This window comes from Girardinichthys multiradiatus, chromosome 21 (assembly GCF_021462225.1).
Source record: "Girardinichthys multiradiatus isolate DD_20200921_A chromosome 21, DD_fGirMul_XY1, whole genome shotgun sequence".
Classification (NCBI taxonomy): Eukaryota; Metazoa; Chordata; class Actinopteri; order Cyprinodontiformes; family Goodeidae; genus Girardinichthys; species Girardinichthys multiradiatus.
Genome location: NC_061813.1, coordinates 36,782,952 through 36,801,596, shown reverse-complemented (window position 1 = coordinate 36,801,596; position 18,645 = coordinate 36,782,952). Strand labels below are relative to the sequence as shown.

At 39.3% G+C, this 18,645-nt stretch overlaps 1 long non-coding RNA gene across 1 annotated transcript; it reads right to left on the bottom strand.

Annotated features, from left to right (window-relative positions):
- Positions 1–572: 572 nt before the first annotated feature.
- LOC124858429 lies at positions 573–17,345 on the bottom strand. Its single transcript, XR_007035833.1, has 3 exons — positions 17,225–17,345; positions 1,068–1,204; positions 573–988 (listed from the first exon to the last, which is right to left on the bottom strand). It is a non-coding gene; the product is annotated as an uncharacterized LOC124858429 (long non-coding RNA).
- Between the last annotated feature and the right edge of the window lie 1,300 nt (positions 17,346–18,645).

Here is an 18,645-nt window from a genome sequence, read left to right as displayed (position 1 = left end):
GTTAATGATTTGTTTTATTTGTTATATTGATACTGATACGGTAGTTTTATTTTGAAAACCCAGATTCTGTAGTTAAGGTCTGAAGACCTCCCAGCAGAAGATCTCCTGATGCATACCGACCCTGCAGCCACAGCAGTATTAGCAGGACTACCACAAAGATAGGCACCAGGTAGCCAGAACCAAAGCAGAGAACAGCATGTGCTCTTTAAGTACCCACTCCTCTGAACTCCAGTAGTCTACGACCCCTGCTGGTATTGAAAGTTATACACTTTTCAAAAATGCAACAGCACAGTGCTGCATTTCTTCCTGTTTAGATCCACTTAAGACACGGTTTGCAATATGTCATACATGACATGATAGGAAACAGCGTGAGATCAGCTTAACTGAGGATTTTTTGCTGAATTTGTGCATTTGCTGAAATTATCCCACATGCACTAAAATGATATAAATTCATTGTAATATCAATATTTCCATTTCACCTTTTTTTTAAATAGTTTGGTTCAATTGTTTTTTTTTGCAACACAAAAAAACAAGTTCGTTCCTCTGAAATGTTTACAGCTGTATTCTTTATACTTTTATTTTTTTTAAAAGTAAAATACGGACACGTGTATGTGTTTACATCACTAGTAATTATTCTTGATATAATCCTCATAAATCGTACTTTCATCCCATACTTTGTCTTCTAATTGCAGTTAATTGTTTACATAGATGACGGATGTATGAAACCAAATTTAACACTTAATTAGTTTACACCGCAGAGGCAAAGAGTCAGATGCTGTGCTCCCAGAAGATCAGACCGACTGACATTATGGGCACAACAAATTACTATCACATCTTGCACCTGGCAAGGCATCTTCACACCTGGACATAGGCTGCCTTCTTGACACTAATAGGAGTCCTGGAGGGAAGGAGATGGTAAAATCCAGCTGAAAACTGGCCAGTGGCAGACAGCTGATCCCTGTTTGGCACTGATCCCCTCTCAGAGATGCTAAAACAAATGCAAAGATGGCTCGGTTTTACCAGGCTCAGGGTGCAAGATAAACAAAGTGTGGTGGATGTTGCTTTACCTGACCCCGGTGGTGTACAGCAGATGCCTGTCAGCAAAACTGACATCAGATCAGGAGGTGAGGTTCAGTAGGTTGAAGTACTGTTGTAGTGTTCTCCACTTTAATCATCTCCTCTGATTGGTCATTATTCCTGCAAACTAAATCCAGTGATGCTGTGTGTTTCATCAAGTTAATATTTTGTTATTGTTTGTCATTTTCATTGACATATTGGCATATTTACAGAATATTCATTCATAACAGGGGTTCTTTCTCATTTATACTTCAGAGCTATTGTGGGCTAAATATCCACAGCTTGATGGACTGATTCATAAAAATATGTTAGTTAAAAATTCTGGTCACCAACAGGTACCAACAGCCCTGTTTTATTCATGCTTTTTTTAAATTCTTACTTTCTTCGATCCAAAAAAGTGTTATGGCATCCAAAAAGGCAAAGAATGGCACCAGCAACCAGTTGGCATGTTATTATTTTGTTATTTGTTTAATTGAAATCATAAGAAAATGTGAAGCATCTGTTTATAGAGCACATTGTGCTTACATCACAAACCTTTAAGTGCTCAAAGGATTAAACAGAAATAAAAGCCTCAGAAATGGAACCTCAAATGCAACATGGAGTTAAAGAAGCACTGCATGCATCACAATGAGAAAATATCCTCAAATAAAACACACAAACAGATCAGTCTCAATAGTCACAATAAATACATTATAGCTATGATATGATGAGGTGTGGACAGAAGTTATTTTTAATACTTGTTTCACAGTGGAAGTGAATCTGAAATACTGCTCTTGGTTTGCATAAAAAACATAACATCCACCAGTGCTGCTCTGGTTTGGAATAATTTTCAATTTTGTTTAAGAACAACAAAACATCTGAGGTCAGATTTCTTGGTAGATGATGAGGTCCCAGGAGGGACATTTCCTGTGGCTGGAGTACCGACAACGGAGAGGCCGGTTATACAGACTGTATGAAAACCTTAGGCAAAAACACCAAAAATATAAAAACATATGATCTGAATGTAGGGTTGCGTTTTCTCCCTATGCATGCCCGGGTCTTCACTGCATACTATGATTTCCAAACCCAAGAAAAGTTGTAGTATCAATACAAAATCTAAAATAAGTTATAATATTAGCGTTCTTCTTATAAATTATCAACCACCATCATGCTGTACTGTATCTGTCTTTAGCTTTAAAGCCGTACGATGACAAAATATCATGGGAAAACAATGATGTCGCCCTGCTATTTGACTCTCTAGCAGTTTGATCAACAGATCAGTCAGGTTGCCACGGATCTTTGTCGAAAAATTGCACCGCAGCTCTCAGAGACATTGTATCCTACATCCGCTCCACAGCGACAGAACTGATGCAACTGCGAGTTAACTATCACATCAGTGACACAGTAATAACATAATTTAATCTCATCTATGCTATGCTGTCTGCCCTAATGAAAATTCACTCACCTCGGCATGCCGGATGGTTGAAACTAAAGGTGAAATTGGTGGCTTGACCAATTTTCTGATTAATTTGGGTGAAAATTAACTGACCGCTCAGAGTATTGAAATTTAATTCCCAAATGGGGATTTAATCCTTTAAAGAAACAAAGCCAAAACCAGAAGACCTTCCACTTGAAAGCGGTTGATTGTGCAATAATTAATATTGTGGAATATTTGCCTTCAACCATCAAATTTGAAATTCTCTGTAATACTTTGGGTTTGGGTGTGAGAAAGCATCGTTCTGCCCAATTTAAAACCTGACAGTTAAAGACCAGTTCTGTTTAATTTAGTCTCCACAGTAAAAAAAGTTTATGTTTCTTGCAGTTTTTTGGTTGTTAGGCTTTCTTTTGAGCTCCGATGCAATGCAAAACGGACAATTTTAATAAATCAAGAAGTAGATCACACTTTGAAATACAGAGCATGGTAGATGCTTGCAGACAATAAATCTAAAGGAGAACCACTGACACATCGGGTGTTTCTGCTAAATGTAACACAGCCATTAAACAAGTAAACAATTTCTTATTCATGATTTAGGAGGAAAATCTAAGCAATTCATTGTTATTTAATTTCACCAAAGTAAATATTTTATAGAGTCAGCAGCACCCTATCAGAAACGTAGTACTGAGACCTTGATTTCTGAGTAAAAACACTATTTAAAAAAAAATTGTTTAAAATGAAGCAGATTTCTTTGTTTTTGAGCAAATTATTTGAAAACCAGTAATAATAAAAGTGATTGCAACGCAGCTGTCTTTGTGTTTTGCAAAGATGTATGAGCTTAGGGCAAGGAGCTGTGAAGTCATGCATTTATAACAACAACGTGAAAACTGTCAATTACACAGATTTTACATCAGATACACAACTATGTTCTGTGAGAACGTCTCTTAAAGCTACGGCATCTTCAGAGAGAAAACTTAAAGGTCAAAATTTTACTGTGGTGTTTAAATATAGAACATCCTACACAGTCATGTGTTCATTTCATCATGTCACTGGGAAGCATTTTCCATCAGGATGTCAGAGTGATTACGTGATCTGATGAAATGTGGTTCAAGGAGCCGTTTATCAAATTGGACGTTATTGTAGATAATTGTGTGTTTTGGGTAAACGTGATTAAATGCTAATGTGACATTTAAACAGTTTTTCTTTTAAACTGATTTATTTTCTCATGATAAGAAATTACCAAAATTAAAAAAATACTATATTTCAGTGTTTGCAATTAAGAAAAACATAAAGTTCACACATGTTTTGCATGAGACCTCATGGATAATTGTGAGTTATCTAGTCCTTCCTGTATGTTCTGTCTTTCATTTAATCTTCTCCTTCTAGAAGGTGTTGCAAAAACCTACAGCAGTGGCTCTACACTGAGCTTCTCACCATGTCTTAAGTATGAGTCCTCCCATTTTATGGAGTAAATTAATCTTAGCTGGTGGTATCTGGCACCAAACAGCTTTGTGTGAAAGTGCCCTAAAAGACTAAGGATTACTCACTTAACAACAGTGCCTGATGAGGGATCACAGGCAACATGATTTGTCAAACCAACCGGGTGAACGCAACAAACTCTCATGAGGGCAACAGTTTAAAGGCTAAAAAAAGATGCGAGCCGGCAGTGGTAATGCACCAATTATTAGCCAACTGTCAATAAGACTTGAAGAAGACACCCTGTCTACTTTTAAGGCTAGGCTTCCCTTTTTGATAAAGCTTATAGTTAGAGTGGCTTAGTTTATTAGGGAGGGAGCCTTCCTCCCTCCCAGTTGGATTGAGTAAGGGGGAGTCAGGTTTAGCCTAAATCGGCTCAGTTATGGTTGAGGTGCAAACACACCCTCCTTTTCTGCTACCTGTATGACCCCTTCTCTTTTCCAATGGTTATAATCTGTCTGACAGAGAGAGGTATCCCAATCCTTGTGGTTTTTAGTATAACAATGACCATCAGTAGGACCCTTTGTGGGGTTCCTTGAGACAACATTGTTGTAAATAAGTGCTATATAAATAAATAAACTGAAACTGAAAGTATCTCTGTAGTTATGCTGCTATAGGCTTAGGCTGCTGGAGGACCACTTTCACCCTCTTTGCTACATTCTCACACTACTCTCCAATTTTGCATTATTTGCTGTTATTTCAGCTTTTAACTTTATGTTCTCTCTTTTCTCTTCCTAGAAGCTACATCTGGCCTGACTCTGTGTCTACTTGTGACACCTTTCTGGAGAGGGGCATCGTCCAAGCTTCTGCTGGCAACAACTTAATGCTCACCCTCTACCGATGATCCACATGGCCCTGTCTTTTAGTGTTTAACCCTTTCTCTCTCCTAGACATGGCGATTGACTGAGTTTAACTGTAACTAATTATATGTGCTGTTTTTCAGACTCTAACCTTGAAATCTGGCTCAGAGTTTATCTGTTCTTTCTTTCTAGGTGAAACGACTAAAGGAGCTACATCCATTAACATTTACTTTTCCTTCCCATAGAAAGGACTCCTGGATCAGTGCTTCTTTGTTCTCTTTGTGTCTCTGCTCTATAATGATGATTCTCCGAGAAACATCAAAGATGACCAAAGCTTTGACTGAAGTACTGTTTAACTGATATGGTGTTGAACAACCAACCAATGTCTAACAAGTTGTTCTGGTTTCAGCTGCCTCATGTACTAACCTTACACACTTCGGAGAATCTTTCTCTATACCTCTATGTGTTACCCAGGTCACTGATTATAAGGTAAAGTATTCCAAGGACTTGAGACTCAAACGTTTTCTAAGGGAAGCAATATTTTATAGGTGCCTTCAGCTATGTCTAAAGTTATGAAGTAGGTAAAAAAGTCAAATGGCAGCAAAGAAAACAGACATAAAGGATGATGATACAGATGCCCAGAAAGTAATTGAATTTTCATACTTTCATATAGACCTAAAAGTCTGTTATGGTATTCAGCATACAGCTGGTCTTTTCTTTTAATGTTTAGCTGAAAAAGGACCACCACAAAGGTATACTTGACAAGATTACTATCTTGTATTCTAGTAAACTGGGACATCTTGAATTTATTTTCTGCTCTACAGCAGTGGTTCTGTTAGGGCCAGGACCTCATAGTTACCCTCCAGTGACCAATATACTGCATTCAGGGTTATTTAGCTGCTTCTGCAGTGAATTTGTCCTGCACAGCAGAAGCAAGACCTTGTTGAATCCTCTCAATTTTGGAACACTGTACTATGTTCACTGTGTTTTAAGCTACCGCAAACCTATTCTCAGTATGAAATACATTTCCCACTTATGGGAGTCTTTGTGTCAGATGCACTGTTGTCTGCCTCTCATGCATTTTGTCTCCAATAAGAAAACCATCTCTGAGATGCTGTTAATCTTGTGATCAGCCACCATCATGTGTGCCTTCATTTGTTGACTCATCTGTATGTCCTGTGTAAGGTCCAGAGCCAAGCACTTGAGTACATGTGTGTGTGTGTGTGTGTGTGTGCTCATGTAAGTACACCCTCTTGATCTGGGAGAAGCCTGGTTTGAGTTTTTCAACATTTCTTAGAGGCAATCCTCAGAAGACTCTCTCTCTGCTCTTTTTACTTTGCTGCAACCATACAGGTCCTTCTCAAAATATTAGCATATTGTGATGAAGTTCATTATTTTCCATAAAGACATGATGAAAATTTAACATTCATATAATTTAGATTCATTGCACACTAACTGAAATATTTCAGGTCTTTTATTGTCTTAATATGGATGATTTTGGCATACAGCTCATGAAAACCCAAAATTCCTATCTCACAAAATTAGCATATTTCGTCCGACCAATAAAAGAAAAGTGTTTTTAATACAAAAAACGTCAACCTTCAAATAATCATGTACAGTTATGCACTCAATACTTGGTCGGGAATCCTTTGGCAGAAATGACTGCTTCAATGCGGCGTGGCATGGAGGCAATCAGCCTGTGGCACTGCTGAGGTCTTATGGAGGCCCAGGATGCTTCGATAGCGGCCTTTAGCTCATCCAGAGTGTTGGGTCTTGAGTCTCTCAACGTTCTCTTCACAATATCCCACAGATTCTCTATGGGGTTCAGGTCAGGAGAGTTGGCAGGCCAATTGAGCACAGTGATACCATGGTCAGTAAACCATTTACCAGTGGTTTTGGCACTGTGAGCAGGTGCCAGGTCGTGCTGAAAAATGAAATCTTCATCTCCATAAAGCTTTTCAGCAGATGGAAGCATGAAGTGCTCCAAAATCTCCTGATAGCTAGCTGCATTGACCCTGCCCTTGATAAAACACAGTGGACCAACACCAGGAGCTGACACGGCACCCCAGACCATCACTGACTGTGGGTACTTGACACTGGACTTCTGGCATTTCCTTCTCCCCAGTCTTCCTCCAGACTCTGGCACCTTGATTTCCGAATGACATGCAGAATTTGCTTTCATCCAAAAAAAGTACTTTGGACCACTGAGCAACAGTCCAGTGCTGCTTCTATGTAGCCCAGGTCAGGCGCTTCTGCCGCTGTTTCTGGTTCAAAAGTGGCTTGACCTGGGGAATGCGGCACCTGTAGCCCATTTCCTGCACACGCCTGTGCACGGTGGCTCTGGATGTTTCTACTCCAGACTCAGTCTACTGCTTCCGCAGGTCCCCCAAGGTCTGGAATCGGCCCTTCTCCACAATCTTCCTCAGGGTCCGGACACCTCTTCTCGTTGTGCAGCGTTTTCTGCCACACGTTTTCCTTCCCACAGACTTCCCACTGAGGTGCCTTGATACAGCACTCTGGGAACAGCCTATTCGTTCAGAAATTTCTTTCTGTGTCTTACCCTCTTGCTTGAGGGTGTCAATAGTGGCCTTCTGGACAGCAGTCAGGTCGGCAGTCTTACCCATGATTGGGGTTTTGAGTGATGAACCAGGGTGGGAGTTTTAAAGGCCTCAGGAATCTTTTGCAGGTGTTTAGAGTTAACTCGTTGATTCAGATGATTAGGTTCATAGCTCGTTTAGAGACCCTTTTAATGATATGCTAATTTTGTGAGATAGGAATTTTGGGTTTTCATGAGCTGTATGCCAAAATCATCCGTATTAAGACAATAAAAGACCTGAAATATTTCAGTTAGTGTGCAATGAATCTAAAATATATGAATGTTAAATTTTCATCATGACATTATGGAAAATAATGAACTTCATCACAATATGCTAATATTTTGAGAAGGACCTGTATAGTCCACTAAAAATATTGCTCACCTTTTCTGAGAAGTTAATTTATGCGGAAATCCACATAAAAGTTTAACTTAAATCTGACTTGGGAAAAAATTTGTATGGTTGGTATTTTGAGTAAATCCTCCCAGTCCAAATGGTAAGTTATAATGGATGAAATTACCTATAATGTAAAGTCTTACATTTGTGTTTGAAACATCCATCTTAGACACACCTAATGGGGTACATTTTACACACAGGACTCTAAAAAACTCTTCATGATTCTCTTATTGCTTCATATTTCCAAAGAGACCTTCTTGTATTTTTTTAAGTACCCTTGAGCCATAATTCTATAAGCTTTCTGAAAGTGTTTCAATTTTTTTTGGTCTAGTATTTGACCTTTTTGGAGATTTGTCCTCTTTTTTCTTAAGACAATTACTCTGACCATTGAATAGCTTTGGAACAAAGAGGCTCCTAACTCAAAGGATGAGCCAGTGTTTTGTTTTTACGAACAACAGTCAACTCAGTAAAAAATCGTGTTTAAATTGTACCAGGAACCCATCACAAAGACAAATTGTTACATTTTATGGTTGAATCTACAAAGCAACACCTGACTAAACAGTGTATGCCAAACATGAAATAGGATTTTGGCTCCAAAAACATAATTTCCAAAGAGCTATTAATTGAAAACTTGGAATCTATGATAATAAATTAAAGGATAATGTATCTGTAAGGTCTTGTGTCGAGTCTTTGCTGGATTTATTTTAAAAGGATGACTGCCACAGCTGACTTAAAAGCTACCAAGCCCAGGTTAAAATTTAAGTTGACTTGTAAAGCACATTTAAAAACAACTACAGCATTGACCAAAGTATAGATGTGTTCTTAAATGAGACTTAAAACATCGACAGTCAGAGCCTGTCTGATGTGTAGGGGCAGTTTATTCCACAACGCTCAATCACCTCTGTGTACCAGCATGGACCTTGGAACAGCTAAAAGCAAGTGATCCTTAGATCTAAGGTGTCAAGAAGGCGCATAAGACTGCAGGAAGTCAGACAGATACCCAGGAGCTTGTCCATTTAGTGCCTTATAAGTCAACAAAAAAACTAAAATCAATCCTAAAATGAAATGGGAAGCAGTGAAGAGAATCAAGTATGGGGGAAATATGTTCGGGTCAGAAAACGACCTACGGCATTCTTGACCAACTGCAGTCTTGCAAGGCAGGCCTGACTAACACCAACATCATAGTCACAATAATCCAGTTGGGATGTAATACTATGGAGGACCGATCCTGACAAAATTAAAAACTCCGAACAAGTCGGAGCACGTTTGAAATTAAGCGATGTCTTGATAAATCAAGCAGATTTTTCACGTCTACACAGTTATATTCACGCATTAAAAACATTGTAAAAGTTAATTTGTGTCACAGAAAGTGTAATTTTTCCCAATTTACTCACAGCTTTTGCCACTGTGGTCTGCCATGGCTGCCTCTGTTTGACAAAACCGCTTCTACCCGCAATGAATCATGGGAAAAGATGGACCGCAAAGGATACTCAGAACTCATCCTTCAAATCGGGCAAAAGAAGGACACATTTGTCGGCAGCATTTGACAGACCTTCCGCCCGGCGCTGTGACGTAATCGGCCCGCAAGTACGGACTTGGAAGGATCCAGCCCCTGAATTGGGACACACCCTCGGCCTGCACATGGATCCTCCTTCTTCCTGTTTATTGACCAATAGTAGAGGAGCTGGACAGAAGAAGGCAGCCCTCCTCAATTGCATAATGAAGCAGAAATGCATACGGTAAAGGAAAAAGAGAGACGAGGAAATGTAAAAAGAACAAAGGCATGTCTAAGGAAAAGGAAAATATTTACATTTCTTGATGAAAACGCATGTCTACGGAAAAGGAAAAACAAAATATATATATTTCTGCTTTTATTTTTAATTTTGTCAGGATTGGTCCTCCATATGTTATAAGCATGGATCAACTGTTTGCAGTTTTTAAAAGATAAAAATGGTTTCACTTTAGATAAAATAAGGATTGCTGTACTACTGAACTAATCTGTTTTTCAAAGGTAAGTTTATAGCCAAATTTAACCTCCAACTTTTTTACTAGTAATTTAACAAAAGACACCAAGCTATCCAGATCCATATGAGAAGCACTGTGATTATGACTTGGTCCAAACATACGTACTTCAGTCTTGTTCTCATTGAAATTGAGGAAATGTGAGGCTATCCAGGCTTTGACTTCGGTGAGACCCTGAAATAATAGCTTTAATGATGCAGAACAGTTACTCTTCAGTTGAAGGAAGATCTGATAGTCATTAGCATATGAATGGAAACAAATACTATGGTTTCTGAATGTTAAACCCAAAGTCAACATATTAATAGAAAATAAAATTGGCCCCAGAATAGATCCCTGAGGAACTCTGCGTGTAAAGGGGGCTGAAGAAGACACAAATTCTCCAAGACTCACTGAGAAACTCCTGTCAGACACATAAGAGCTTAACCATTGATGCCACAATGCTCCAATCGAGAGATTAGGATGCTGTGGTCAACAGTGTCAAAGGCAGCTGTCAGCTCTAATAGCAAAACAACAGCAGGGTCTCCTGAATCAGTGGCCAATAAAGGATTAATAAAGCGTTTAAAATCTTTATTGATCATCGTTTGGACAAGATGATGTTTTTATGCTAGTGTGGCCCATGTGCCCCTGGTGGCTTCTCTGGTGTAGCAATAATCACAAGGGCCACTTGAACTGTGGCATCAGTTGTCTTTAATACTCCATCTACATTTCACACAATGAGCACCGAGGTAAAGTCAGTCTCTGGCAGAAACAAACAAGCGCTCTCTCTCATCAGAAATCTTCATGGCTTTTTGGATTACCCATAATATTTAATAACCACATTAAATTATTGGGAGTCACAGTGATCGTATACTGGATGTTTTTCACAATAAGGGAACAACCGGTGGGTGTTCTTTCCAAAGAAAACAAAAAAGTCAATTAAATTGTTTTGAAAATAAAATAAAATGCTGTCATTTTATTTATTGGATGCCCTTTTTTTAAAGATTTTATAAACTTACATTTTTGAACAATGTAAAGAAATTAAATGAACTCTCCTTTTTTTTAATAAAATTCTGGTGATTTTAACCATGCTTCACTCTCTGCTACACTTCCAACGTTTCAACAGTTTGTCAGCTTCTCTACCAGAGAAAACAAAACATTGGATTTGTTTTATGCAAATGTCAAGGACCCATACATCTCTACAGCAAGACCTCCTCTAGGCAAATCAGATCACAATCTTGTTTTTCTCTGCTTGAAATATAAGCCCCTTGTTCAGAGACAACCTGTAATAAAGAGGACTGTGAGAAAATGGTCACAGGAAGCTGCGGAAGCTCTGCAAGGTTGCTTTGAGGCTACAGACTGGGATGCACTGTGCCAGCCACATGGAGAGGACATCAATGCCATGACTGAGTGTGTAACCGACTATATAAACTTTTGTGTGTATAACATCATCCCCACCAGAACCGTGAGATGCTTCCCCAATAACAAACCTTGGATCACCAGTGACCTGAAGGACCTGCTTAACAAGAAAAAAAGAGCCTTCAGAGAGGGAGACAGAGAATTATTGAGGAGTTTACAGAAGCAACATAAAGTCAAGATAAGAGACAGCAAGGAGGTGTACAAGAAGAAGCTGGAGAGCAAGCTCCAGCAAAACAATATCAGAGATGTGTGGACAGGGATGAAGAAGATCACGGGCTTCAGGCAGAGGGATGATCGGACCGATGAAGGTGTGGACAGAGCCAATGAACTGAACACATTCTTCAATAGGTTCAGTTCAGAAACAAGCTTCGCATCTTCCTCTCCTGCTCACAGCCAAACAGACATTCCACCCTCCTTTGACCCACAGGACCCACAGCTGTCCAGTAACACCTCACATTTTTTATCTTCCACCTCAGTCCTAGACCCTTCTGCTTCTACATGTTTGCCTTCAACCATATCAGAAGATGCTGATGCTTTCTTTGCTTCCCCCTTCCACCTGTGTGTCTCAAGAAGTCAGGTGAAGATGCAACTGGAGAGACTGAATCAGAATAAGGTCCAGATTATGTCAGCCCAAGAGTCCTGAAGGCCTGTGCAGAGCAGCTCTGTGGGATTCTGCAGCACCTCTTCAACCTTAGCCTGGCCCAGAAGAAGGTTCCGGTGTTGTGGAAGACCTCCTGTCTTGTTCCGGTACCAAATAAAACTCACCCATCAGTCCTCAATGACTATAGACCTGTTGCCCTGACATCCAACATCATGAAGGTCCTAGAAGGACTCCTGTTGGTCAACCTGAGTAAGCAAACAGTAAACCATCAGGATCCCCTTCAGTTTGCTTATCGCTGTGGAGTTGGAGTTGAAGATGCCATCATACACCTGCTTCAACAAACCCACTGTCATCTGGACAAAGCCAGCAGCACTGTGAGGATCATGTTCTTTGATTTCTCCAGTGCATTTAATACAATCCAACCTGATTTGCTTTGTCACAAACTCCAGAAGACTCAGGTGGAAGCCTCAACAATCTCCTAGATCAAAGACTACCTGACAAACAGACCACAGTTTGTGAGACTGAAGGGTTGTGAGTCTAACCAGGTAGTCAGCAGCACAGGAGCACCACAGGGGACGGTACTCTCACCATTCCTTTTCACTCTGTACACCTCAGACTTCCAGTACAAGACAGACTCCTGTCATCTGCAGAAATACTCAGATGATTCTGCAGTCGTGGGGTGGATCAGAGATGGACAAGAAGCTGAGTACAGGAAGGTGGTGGACTCCTTAAACAAAGGAGATGATTGTAGATTTTAAGAGAAACAAGAATAAGTCAAAAACTATTTCTATCATGGGAGAAGAAGTGGAGGTGGTGGAGGAGTATAAATACCTCGGTGTTCACCTGGACAACAGACTAGAGTGGAGATGCAACTGTGAAGCCATCTACAAGAAGGGACAGAGCAGACTGTACTTCTTGAGGAAGCTTAGGTCCTTTGGTGTTTGCAGCAAGATGCTGCATATCTTCTATAAGTCTGTTGTGGAGAGTGTGATCTCTTCTGCCATCATCTGCTGGGGAAGCAGCATCAGAGCCAGGGACTTAAAAAAGCTCAACAAGCTGATAAAAAAGGCTGGCTCTGTTCTGGGGACTCCTCTGGAACCTTTTGAGATCATTTTGGAAAGACGGATTCTTCATAAAATGAAGAACATTATGGAGAACCCTGAGCATCCTCTTCATCCGACTGTCCTACAACAACAGAGTGTCTTCAGTCAGAGGCTTCTTCAGATCTGCTGTAAGACGGAGCGCTACAGGAAATCCTTCCTGCCCACAGCCATCAGCATCTACAACGGCTCTTTAAAGAAACCTTCATAATGAGCTACAACAACATTTAATTTCCCTTTGGGATTAATAAAGTATTTTTGAATTGAATTGAATTGTATATTAAACTCAATCTTAGTGCTAACCTTCTACTACAATAATAAAGTGTTTTAGTAAAACATACCTGCATTTCACACAGTGAGCATCGAGGTAAAGTCAGTTTCTGGCAGAAAAAACAAGCACTCTTTCTACAAGAAAGAGTCATAGTGTTACTGTGTGGGAATTTCCCACTGTGCTTTCACACGAGCTTAACACTTCTAAAACTCAACAATAACGACAGAACGGCACAACTATTTTAACCTACAATAAACCTAGTTCGATAATATGCAAAAATGGGAACCATAAACATACTTTATAGGTACTATAATAACATTTCTTTATCAGACATAGCAGAGACGTGTTACCTCATCAGAAATCCTCATGGCTTTGAGGATTACCCTTAATACTTTACTCTCTCCGAGTGAATGCAGTATAACTTTTGACCAGCAGATGATGCATATTAACAGAATTTAACCTGAACCATTTTAACTGTTACACTAGCCTAACTGCTACCCAAACTAACAGCTACTCACGCTAAAAGCTACTTATTCTAACTTCTACTCACGCTAACAGCTACTAAAGCTAAAAGATACTTAAATCTACTTTGGCTTACTGAAACTCAAGCCAACTACTACTCAAGGTAGACTGCTACCTAAGCAAAAATTTGTTGGGGCTGACAGGTAATCAAGCTTACATTCAATTCATGTCATTAATCACAAAGGGAAATGAAGGTTACCTAGGCTAACTGCTGCTCAAACTAACAGGCACTCAAGCATAAAGCTACTTATGCTAAACGCTACTTAGGCTACATTTTAGCCAATATAACTGCTACATAAACACATATTTAAGCTAAAATATATGGGTAATTGCTACTCAAGCTAAACGCTATGTAGATTCATAGCAGATTAAACTAAAAACAACTTAGACTAACAGCTAATCAAACTGAAAGCTAGTAAGGCTAACTGCTACATCAAGCTAACAGTTACACAAACCAAAAGCTATTTAGGCTAACTACTACTCAAGCTAACTGATAGTTAAGGTAACGGTTACTCAGATGTTCTACTTGGATGTGGTGACAGGCAGGAGTGAAAGTGAGCCGGCACGGTACGGTACTGCGTACCACTAAAAGATTCTGCGCCACTACACAGTACCGGGAAGAGGGAAGCACGGCTGTGCTATGAAGCCGTCATCCAGAACCAGTTACGGCTGCAAAAATTCACGAGCACACAAAAAAGATGAGATCCGCTACCAACAGGCAGTCTAAAACACGACTTCATCTGTTTATAAACATAGTTTTTTTCCCCTCATTCCAAATTTTTTCTGAACTGTTCGTGCTATGCTGGAGCCTCATTGCTCTTGCCTTGCTTCTCTCCCCTCGGAGCTCGAGGCTTTGTCAACCGCCAGCCATTAAAACGAGCATCGCTGCTAAATACCCCTGTAAAAAGCAAATGGAGAGTAACTAGTTGTGTTTTGTGTTATTTTGCTGAATTACAACAACACAGCAAAACTTGAAAACTGCTTATGACCAGAGATTTCACATACGATACACAAGAGCGCATGCGCGCTTACCTCCAAAACAGAACGGATGCCAAGGAGATCGGTGCGTTTGATTTAATGGACTGGGAGATTTTACACAGGTGATGCACAGACATAAAAAAACGCTCCTTGCATTAGGACAGGACGAACAATAAATCACTTACCATCTACAGACCTTTAAATAAAAACCATGAAAACAACCGAACTGGAAAATTTTTGATTTAAATGAAATCAAAACTTGATCGCAATGCAGAGAACAATAACTTATTTGTTCAAAAGAAAAGACGGAAACTGAAGATGAAAAGTTATGCATCAGAAAATGGTTTATCATTGTTTCATACGTATATATATATATATATACGTATGAAACAATGTCAAATATATATATATATTTGTATATATATATATATATATATTTGTATATATATATATATGAGTTTGGACTTTGCTGAGAGAGAGAGATCTCGAGGGGGCCACAGGTGAGAGTAACAATTAACACACACACACAATATATATACATGCCTGCATATATGCCCCCATATATGCCCATCTGGCTCTGCCCCTAAGTCCCGGCAAGAAATAAAAACTACTTTCACCCCTGGTGACAGGGTACAAGAATGGAAATGAAAATGAGTGGAAAAGGCAGCCAAAGTCTAAAGAAATACTATACAGGCAAATGTTTGAGGTCTCTTTTTCGAAAGTGAGCTGTTTAAAAATGTTATTGGTTGTTGACAGCAAACATTCACTTGAAAATGGTTTATTGGACTGACAGCACGTTACTGTGAATGACAAGTAGAGAAAATTCCCCTGATGCCTTTTTTTTTAAAGTTGAGTGTCTCACATATTTAAAAGACTATTAAAGTCTTAATGAAGTGTTCAGTGATGGGTGATTGAACGCACATAGTCAGATGGAGTGATTATCATTCAGTTTGCATGGCTACATTTACACGATAACCTTAATAAACACCTGATGCTGCTGTTATTTATTTATTTGTTTAAATTAAATGTCTCCCGAAAGGAACTAAACGAGAATAGATGCAGACCTCTCATTTCCATAATCTAATGCTATGTTTATGAGCTGCCGGGGCACAATATGAATAAGAATGAATCCTGATATAGATTCAGCGTCTGACAGTGAAGTAGAGAGCTTCCTCAAGGCTCCTCAGTGGCAGTTTCAACACACAAGCAAGGCTTCACCTGAATCTGTAAATAAACAAAGCTCACATGGTCGTACCAACAAAATGAAAAAAACAAATCAGTGAGAATACTAAAAGTTACCAAACACTGTTCACATTTTCTGCATAAAATAATTAATGATGTTGCTAATCCTAGTTCTAATGTTATATTATCCATGATTCATAAATGGGTCTCAATTAAATACCAGTGTCAAAATCTTTATTGTTACTGCTGTATCTTTTGGTTATGGTTCTGTGTAAGGTTACATCAGGATTTAACAAGTGCCATTAGCCATATTTAACGAGTTTTCAGAGCCCTTTAGCCACTTTTTTTTTTTCTTTTTTCCCAAAAAAGAAACTAGTGTCAAATCTAGTGACAATTCTTTTTGGAGACATTGACGACTACATGTGAAAGCAGTAATGGTTCTGCAGTTACTGTAAACAGCGAGCAGCGAGTGCTGTCATGAGACCCTCCCGATTCCCAAGCACTAACAGTTGGTCAGTCTGTTGACTCGTCATGCAGCAAACCTCGCCTGCAGTGAGAGCAGAGAGACCCACTCCACTGTGTCCACATTGCAAATAAATCTTGCATGCGCAGAGATGCCGTTAATGTGTGGGATTTAAATATATTGTAAATATCATTCTATTTATATTCTAACAAACATAGTTTGTGTAGTTTGGTTTCAGGAAACGCATTAAAGTTATGAAATTATTTCATAAAGTTCATTTGTAGTTCTAAACATATTTAGTGTTTTTTACTCACTTTACCAACTTTAATATTCCTCTCTCCTACACCCTAGATCACATGACCAAATATGCAAATTAGGCATTGATGTCATCTAACGACTTGTAGCAACTTTTAGGACAGCCAATAGCTACTTTCCTCCCTGAGGAGTTGGCAGCAGGGTTTATTTCAAAGTGGACAGTCTTGAAATGGGGTGGAGAGACGAGAATACCTGCATGAAAGGTCCCACCTGGTTGGGGCTCGAACCCAGGATATCTGCGTCAAGGCTGGAGGCCTCCGTACATGGGTAGTGCGCTCTACTGCTACGCCACCAGCCGTGAGCCTACTGCTATGATTTTTGACCGGATCTACACTTCATAATTACATTCACCGGCTACTTTATTAGGTACACCTGTTCAATTAGTTGTTAACAGGAATAGCCAAAAAGACATTCACATGGCAGCAGCTCAATGCATTTCAACATGGTGAAGACAATTTTCTGAGCATCAGACTGGGGTAGATAGGGGATGACTTGAATGTGTTGTGGTTGTTGGTGCCTGATAAGCTGGTCTGACTTTATCAGAACTGTTAATCTAGTGACATTTTCTAACACAACTATCTGTGAGGATCAGAAAGTGGTGTGAAAAAGAGAAAATACCTTGTGAGCATTAGTTGTGTGGATAAAAAAAGCTTTGACGATGTCAGAGTTCAGAGGAAAATGGACACACTGGATCAAGATGATTGACATCAGTAGTTCAAATAACACCTTGATGTAACCTAGAATCAGAATCAGAATCAGAAAAGCTTTATTGCCAAGTACGTTTTTGGACATACAAGGAATTTGTTTTGGCGTAGTCGGTGCAATTCAATACAAATTAAACAGTATAAACACATCTACAATATAATATAAATATATGTGCACAGTTTTAAGTGAGTGAGAGTAAATGTAGAGCACTATAGGATGCCAGAGCGGTACAACAGTGGAGGTGACCATTGTGCAAGTATGGCAGTGCAAGTAAAGCAGGAGTCCAAGCTGAGCGTTCATGTAATGCTATGTGTCTAGAATAAGATCCATGAAAGCACAACATCGCGAACCTTGAAGTAGATGGGCTACAGGAGAAGACCACACCAGATGCCAAGTAATGGGAAACCGAGGCTAATTCACCAACATTTGACAGCAACAGATTATAAAAATGCTGCCTGGTTCACTGGGACTTGATTCTGCTACATTCACAAAGTCAGAATTTGGTGAAAACAACATGAAAACATGGATCCATCCTGCCTTGAATCAACAATTTGTAGTAGCTAGTGCTAACACAGCTAACGATGAAAGAAAAACAGAAAACAGCAGTTTCAGACTCCTTATAAACCTTTCCCTTAAAAGTAAAACAAAGACTAATGTGAATGTTTGTGATCCATGTATTGCTTCGGAGACCAGAGAGGAGAACACTTACTAAGAAAAACAACTGAAAAGGAATCTCCACATGTTGTCTTTGTTAATGTACAAGCTTGTGTCAGCACTAAAGAACAGCTAGCTGCTACATAAAGTTAGAGTGGCAGATAGGTAGTGCAATAAGTGTTTTCAGTAGCTTTCAATAGTGGTGATGTTGAGAATGTTCCTATTAAACTGATGATTAAGGGCCACTATAATCGTGGTTCATTTAGGAAAAAATCACGTTTTCAGTGTTTTGACAAATCTGTGAAAAGCTTCAGAAGAACTGTCTAAAACATTTGCTTATAGTCAAATTTTAAAATAGCTTTTATTTCCATACATGCTTAGACACTGCACATTGTATGCAGAATTAAAATCTGAAGAAAAATTGATCAAATCTATTACTCCACAAAAACTGAAAGAAAAAGGATTGTTAGGCTGTTCACAAATATGGCAGTGTGTGTATTCTTTTTACAATGCCAAACATTTTCTTTAAGGACTGAAAAATCCTTGAAGTTTGAGCTTTCCTGTGAATCACTGAATATTTAGTTGCATAACCATCATTTTTAAGAATTGCTTCACATATGTTGCATGGCGTCGACCAACTTCTGCCACCAGTAAGCATGAATGCCACCCCAGAACGACTG